The sequence below is a fragment of the Dioscorea cayenensis genome, chromosome 1 (genome assembly GCF_009730915.1).
Source record: "Dioscorea cayenensis subsp. rotundata cultivar TDr96_F1 chromosome 1, TDr96_F1_v2_PseudoChromosome.rev07_lg8_w22 25.fasta, whole genome shotgun sequence".
NCBI classification, from domain to species: Eukaryota; Viridiplantae; Streptophyta; class Magnoliopsida; order Dioscoreales; family Dioscoreaceae; genus Dioscorea; species Dioscorea cayenensis.
Window position 1 is genome coordinate 19531526 of NC_052471.1, and position 7411 is coordinate 19538936.

The window sequence follows — 7411 nt, forward strand, 5'->3', positions numbered from 1 at the left end:
TTATTGATGTAAAATTTTAATCGTTGTGCATTGACCTTAAAAGTGCCGCTTTCCGGGTGGGTTACTTCAACCGCTCCATGTGGGGAGACTTGAGTAACCGTGTACCGACCTGACCAACATGATCTTAGCTTCCCAGGAAATAATTTCAGCCTAGAGTTGAACAACAGGACTTGATTGCCCACGTGAAATTGCGAATCAGTAGCTGCTGTATCATGTCGAAATGGTCTAATATCTCAGCGTACTGCACTGCCAGGGTAGCTCGGAGCTCCACTATCTCGGTCCGAATCTCACCCACATCGCTCTCGAGCCTCTTAATTAGTCCAAGATGATTAGAGCTAAGAGGACTACCTATGACCCATTAAAGAGGGGCAAGACTGAGGACGTGGAGCCCTCTAGCATTGCTCCATTAGTGAATCCTTCATTCTCCACCCTATGTTTCTAAGAGTGGTATGTGCACTTGAAGATGAAATAGTTTGAACTATCCAACACGGTGGACTAGTAGGTGTATGCTCACCTTGGGCAAGAGGTTATGTTCATAGGATGGTAGAGTTTGGGGGTTGGAACCATCTCCTATCCATTGAGGAGCCAGTCTATCATGATGTCACCTTAGAGGTTTGATAAGTGCTTGTGTATTAGTAATACAAATTATTCTTTTCTTACGATGAACATTAGTTTTATCAGGTTTCAACACTAATACATGTGTATTTGTGTTCTTTTGCGCATGTAGAGTTGTGAAGCTATGTTTTGAGAGAAGAAGCCAAAAGTAGATCGTAAATGCACTATTTGGGGAAATCTTGGAAGGAACAAACGCGAAGATACAAGTGGGGCTCTAAGATACATGAATGTGAGCCAACCTCCATGTATCCAAGCCATTACAATTAGTTGAAGGGGCACGAACGCAGTCACATTTGCGTATCTCGACTTGTGCCTTGATAGCAAGATCTTCACCAATGAGGCTTTTGATTGAAGAAGAGTTGTGATCTACGGCATAAATGTGTGCACGTTTATGTTATCTCGATGAAAAGTGTGGAATTGGGAGTGTTTCGGCAAAGTACTGTAGAAGGTATTGTAGTAAATCATGGTAGCAATATACTGTAGCAGTTACTTTTCACAGTCTCCCGAAAATCAGATTTCCAGAGAATCGACATGGGCGTGTGGAAATTCCCCATGCCCGTGTGAAAATTATACAGGGTCATGTGGTAGATCCACAGGGGTGTGTGGATGCTTGATTCTAGCCCTATTTAAGCCGCGAATCAGTTCGATTTTGGGAATCTTCTTTCCCGCTTCTCTCTAACTTTTCTCCATCTTTTTAAGAGGCAGTCCACTAGGGTTTTGAGAGGCTTTTGGCACATCTTTGGAGTGGTTCTCTGGATTCAACACCATGCTTCGCTTCGAAGAAGGTAATTGAGTTCAAATCTTGAATGCTTGTTGAATGATTTCTCCCCTAGAGTGATACTAGGGTTGAGAATCAATATTGGTAATCTTTATGGATGGGTGACACACCATGAGGGTTAGACAAAGCTAGATTAGAGAGGGTTGAGAAGGTGAGTTGAGTGGTAGCGGAGCATCCCCTTTCCCCTCTGGCATGATTTATCCTACCTCCATTTCCTATAGCTCTTAGTGGTTATAATAGAGTGAAATGCTAAGGGATGAACTCCGCTGGGGCTTAGTTATGCGAGTAATAGAGTGAAGCGTTAAGGTGAGTTTAGTATTTGGGGCTTAATTATAACTAGGGGTCTTTCGCCTTGACCAAAGGGTTAGATCTACATATAGGAATAGGGTTTATCACTTGGAATCCCTCGAACTCCATGCAACATTATGCAGTTTGAGGTGTTGAGACTGAGCGATTTCTCCGCCGGGACATAGTGTAGGGTTAGTCACGGTTGTCCTTAGGTTTGGGATAATGTGCGTTAGGATTTTCATGACTCATTAAGTATTAATTAGGAAATATAATGGTAGGTCTTGCATTTGAAGCATAATTCCTAGCGGGAGCATTGTCCGAGTACCACACTTTTATTGATTACCTTACCTGTCACTTACTTGTGCCCCTCATTCTTGTTTCTTTTATTTCTGTTTACATCAAATCTTATCAACACAATCATTATTCATCTTCACTTGGTTAAGTAGCAATTTAAGTATTTTTATTCCCTACTCTCTGTGGATACGATACCCCACTCACTTGGGATTTATTACTTCGACAAACCCGTGCACTTGCGAGTCACACGTATGGGCCGTTGTAAAGTTTTTGTCGCCGTTGCCAGGGAGTAGTCATTTAGAGATACTTTGCACTTTGCTATCTTAGCTATTCATTCATTCATTCTATTTCATATCTTATTATTCTACCATCGTTCTATGATTGAGGGTGTTCCCATTCTCTCTAAAAGGAAGGGCTAAGCAATGGTTACATTCTTTACCACGAGCATCCATCACGGCATGGAACAAAATAGTCGAAGCTTTTCTTGCATAGTACCTTCCTCTGGGGAAATCGGCAAAGCTTCATAATGAAATATCGTCGTTTGTTTAGATGGAGCTTGAATCCTTGTTTGAGACATGGGATCGATTCAAGGATCTTTTGCTGAAGTGCCCATAGCATGGATTCTCCGAATGGATGATCATTCATACCTTTTACAACGGGTTGTATCCAAGCACAAGACAACTTCTAGATGCCACCACGGGAGGTACAATGGGAAATAAGAGCCCTAAAGATGCCCGACAGTTGGTAGAGGAAATGACCATAAATAGCTACCAATGGAATACAAGGGGAAAGAAAAAAGTGGCCGAACTCCATGGAATTGATGCCGTGACATCCTAAGCAGCCCAAGTAGAGGCATTGAGCAAGAAATTTGTTACAGTGACTTCACCAAGGGTGGATGCTTTCACAAGTTTTGATGGTTGTGGGGGTTCACATATGCCGTCTGATTATCTTATTTCGATTGCTACTTCAGCCCCGACTAAACAAGTAGACTTTGTGGGCAATTCGGGAAGGGTACAAGATAATCCTTATAGCAACACCTACAACCAAGGGTAGAGGAATCACCCTAATTTCTCATGGAGTAACCAAGGGCAGCAAAAGGCCATAGAACCACCTGGTTTTCAACAACAACAAGCCCCAAACATGGAGAATAGAGTTTCAGGCTTGGAGACCCGGATGTCTGATTTAGAGAAAGCCTTGAATAGATTTGTGCAATCATCAGACACACGATTCCAATTGGTCAAGGCTACACATCGCAACCACACTGCTTCATTGCATAATTTAGAAAATCAAGTGGAGCAAATCACGAAGTCTCTATCGGAGAGACCACAAGGAAGCTTGCCAACCAATACCGAGACTAATCCAAGAAAACATGTGAAGACGATCACTTTAAGAAGTGGTCGTAAGGTTGAGGGTAGCCTTCCAAGTAAGAAGACCAATGTTGAAGCACCCGAGGTCGTGGAGGTTGAGGAGAGAGCCAACGAAGAAAAGGAGGTGGTACCCCTATCTTACAAGCCAAGAATCCCTTATCCTTCTAGATTGAAGAATGACCAAAATGATGAGCAATACAAGAAGTTCTTGGGTCTATTTAAGTAATTGCACATCAACATTCCTTTTGTGGAGGAGTTATCTCAAATGCCTCAGTATGCTAAGTTCTTGAACGATCTTTTGACTAACAAGAGGAAGTTGGAAGAGAGTGCATCAGTGATCTTAGATACCTCTTGTTCGGCGGTGTTGCAAAAGAATTTGCCGAACAAGAAGAAAGACCTCAAAAGCTTTGTGATACTGTGTAACATTGGCAATTTGGGTCAATAGATGACATTGGTCGATTTAGGGGCTAGTATCAACGTTATGCCATATTCTTTCTTTCAGAAGCTAAGCTTAGGAGAGCATAGGCCCACTCGGATGACATTGCAATTGGTGGACGAAACAATGAGACATCCGAGGGGCATCATTGAAGACATGTTTGTCAAGGTGGACAAGTACATATTTCATGTAGACTTCGTAGTGTTAGATGTCGATGATAAGCTCACATACCGACTCGTCGAAGCCATGCGACATTCTCTTGAGTTTGATGATACTTTGTATTTTCTTGACACTACTGATGAGATAATTGATGAATATGTGCAGGAAATGTTTAATCAGGAATCGTATTAAGGGTTGCTAAACCAAGAGGAGGATGAAGAAGAAGTAATGATGCTTGGTCTAGAAGAGAAAATACTATCTACACCAGGGATTTTGAAGAAGGTGCTCTGGAAGATGAAACGGGCAAGGAAACGCCACAAGAAATGCCTTACGGCTGTTGGGAATGTGCAAGAACTGAAAAGGTTGACGAACCCTTGTTAGGTGGTACCAAGCTCGACAACTCTCCCTCTACCTTCAAGAGACTATGTTCATCATGCTTCCAAGTCATGGGTAGGAGGGAAACCTTCATCTATGAGCCCCCGTGAGGTAAGAAGAGGTACGCCAAGCTAAGTATTGTTAAACAAACGCTTCTTGGGAGGTAACCCAAGTCTTTAATGTTTTTATAGATTTTAGTTTAGTGTTTGCATGAATAAGGCATTGAGTGTTTGGTGTCCTGATTTTTAGATGCTATTGTTGTGATTTTCTCGTGGATTGTTTTGTGCATACATGTGTTTTAAATGTGTATGGCAAAGTTTCTGGTGGTTTGAGCATGTTGTGCATCTTTCTCTGGTATACTTTTCATGGTAAAAGCAGCTTTGAGTGTATTTAGATGTTCATGAATTTTACTACAGAGTCTACAGGTTTTCTAAGGCGTCCAGAGAAAACACACCGGCGTGGGGAATTTTCACACGCCCGTGGGCCTCTACTGAGGGCTCACCCAGAGAAGGCACATTGATGTAGACTTGCCCATGTGAATGACCAAGAGACAATCACATGCCTGTGGGTAATTTCCGCATGGGCGTGTGTCTTCCTGCAGAGACTTAGTGAGTTTTCCCGAGACAACACAGGGCATGGATTCACCCTTGTGGATGACCCTGTGACAAACACACGGGCGTGGGTAATTTCCACATGCCTGTGTGGATCTCTGCAGAACAGCTTTCCTCCATCCTGAGAATACACAGGGGCATGCGTCTACCCGTGTGAACTGTACCTGTGAAGTTCCACGCCCGTGTGGAATTTTCACACGGCCGTCGGAAATACTTAAAGAATTTTCTCGGTTTAGCAGAGGAGCCACATGGGCATGAAGATACCCCTATGGGTCGGGCACACGGGCGTGGGGAATTTTTGCCAGCCCATGTGGATGCGTTCATAAGCATAAGGTGTTTTCCCGAGGGTACACAAGGGCATGCGTCTACTCCTGTGGAGCTCTCCAATTGAGTCACATGGGCATGGGTAATTTCCACAGGCCCGTGTGGATGCGTAGAATTCAAAGAGACACATGTTTTCCTTAAAATCTCTTTGTGTTTCTTCTTTATTACAACTTCAATCTCTCAGAGAACACCTTTAATCACTTCCCTCACCTCTTACCGTCAATCTAGCAAGGTTATACATGAGTTTCCATGCTGATTTTTTATGTTTTCATCTTTTCCTCATCGGTAAACCTTCTTTCAATTTTCTCTTCGCTATACTTGATGTTAATGGTTAAAAATGGTGAATGTTGTTTCGTTGTTATGGTAAGATGGTCCGTGCATGCTTATAATGAATTCAGGGAAAAAATTGTGACGTAATTTTGGAATTTTGCCACGACCATGTCGATTTCTACAGTATTACTTTGTGAGTTTCTTTGATCATTTCTTTTTCATTTTTTATAGATATGGCACCTCATTCAAAGAAGCAAGAGGCTAAGCATCCTACGGAGATTTCACCTGAGTTAGCACATATTGAATTTGCAAATCCTGAGCATCAAATTCAATTTGAGCAGTTACCAAGACTCAGTTTTGGATAATCTCATTTTCTGGACTTGAGTGCAGTAAGAGAGGTTTAGCGAGTTGATGAGTTGGCTGATGAGATTGACGAACTACTGGCTGTGGAAAGCTGGAGGAGACTATTGACTATCCAAGACCCAGCTATCCGCATATTGACGCTAGAAGAAGATTTGACATCGTTGATGTCATACAGTTCAGAGCATTTGGACATCAGTTCAGTATGAGTGTCATTGAGTTCTCAGTTCGTATGGGCTTGTATGACAAGACATACACAGATACATAGGAGTATAGACACTTACTAACGGATTACCCCGACACCCTGACACCGCAGCAAGCATACCGAGCTTTATATGGATATGGGCAGTATAAACTGGGAGTGTCCAAGGCCTTATGTTTAACCCGACCGAGGTACAGATACTTACACTCATTCATTAGTAGATCCGTAAATGGCCGAGGTGACAACATAGGTGTTTTGAGCTGGCAAGAGTTGAGAACATGCCAATTCACCTAGGGAACGTAGTGCCACATTTCCTAAGGCACCAGAGCCAGCATGCGAGAGTGGGAATATTATTCACTGGCCTTTACGTCATTAGACTCATTTTTAGGATGGCCTTTTGGACGCATCCAAGGTGCCAAAAAGATTGTCATCCCCTTCCCTTTTGGACTCGATACGATTAGGAGAATGGGCTTACTGAGCAGATATGGGCCTGGAGCATATATTCTGGCTACACCTACCCTAGAGACCACCGACGGCGGAGGAGACGTAGCAGAGGGTTCACAGCAGGTCCGAGAGCCTCAGTTTGCACTAATGGAGCCCGGGTGCCACTCGCAGCATAGGAGACATCTAGGTGCCCGGTGGGCATTACTCCTCATTCCCAAGCCTATAATCACCTTGAGAGGCTCGAGGAAACTATGGGTGTGCTTCAGACAAAGATCGTCGAGGTCTGGGCTACGCAGGTTGTGTAGTATAAAGGGAAGATGGTGCATCTTGACACCATACTGTAGTTATTAGAGTGAGACCCGCCCTCACCTTTCATCAGAACACCCCAAACCTCTCAGGCTTCCCCAGCACGATCATCACCTGTTCATGCACCGACTGATCCACCAAGTATATCATCGCCACCAACAGCAGAAGCAGTAGAGGAACCAGAGCTGGACACCGACCTATGATACGTCTTTCTTTATTTCTTTCTTGTTATTTTATATTTACTTTCTGCATTCTATATTTTAGGCTTGTATAGTAAGAAAGGACTCTCTTTTTGAGTTTATCTTTTATTTTTGTTCGAGATGTATTTCATTGCTTCATCATTTATATACTCGAGTTTTTATTTTTACTGAGCTTCACATGCGCGCAGATGGTTTTGTCAGTATGGGAATTGAGAACTAGTCATGGACACGGGCAATGTGGGCCGTGTGTGCTTCACAACCTATTGGAACTTTACTCCCAAGGATTTAGCTCCACCAAACGCATCACTAGGAGTCAGGGGAGTATTGTTTCAATTACCCACTCCCACATATTTGCATGATTTCTATACTTTCTATTGTGCTT

The 7411-nt window shown here is 43.1% G+C and overlaps 1 non-coding gene across 1 annotated transcript; it reads right to left on the reverse strand.

Moving 5' to 3' along the window:
• Positions 1 to 2491: 2491 nt before the first annotated feature.
• On the reverse strand, positions 2492 to 2598 carry LOC120267910. Its single transcript, XR_005538624.1, has one exon. It is a non-coding gene; the product is annotated as a small nucleolar RNA R71 (small nucleolar RNA).
• Positions 2599 to 7411: the final 4813 nt, after the last annotated feature.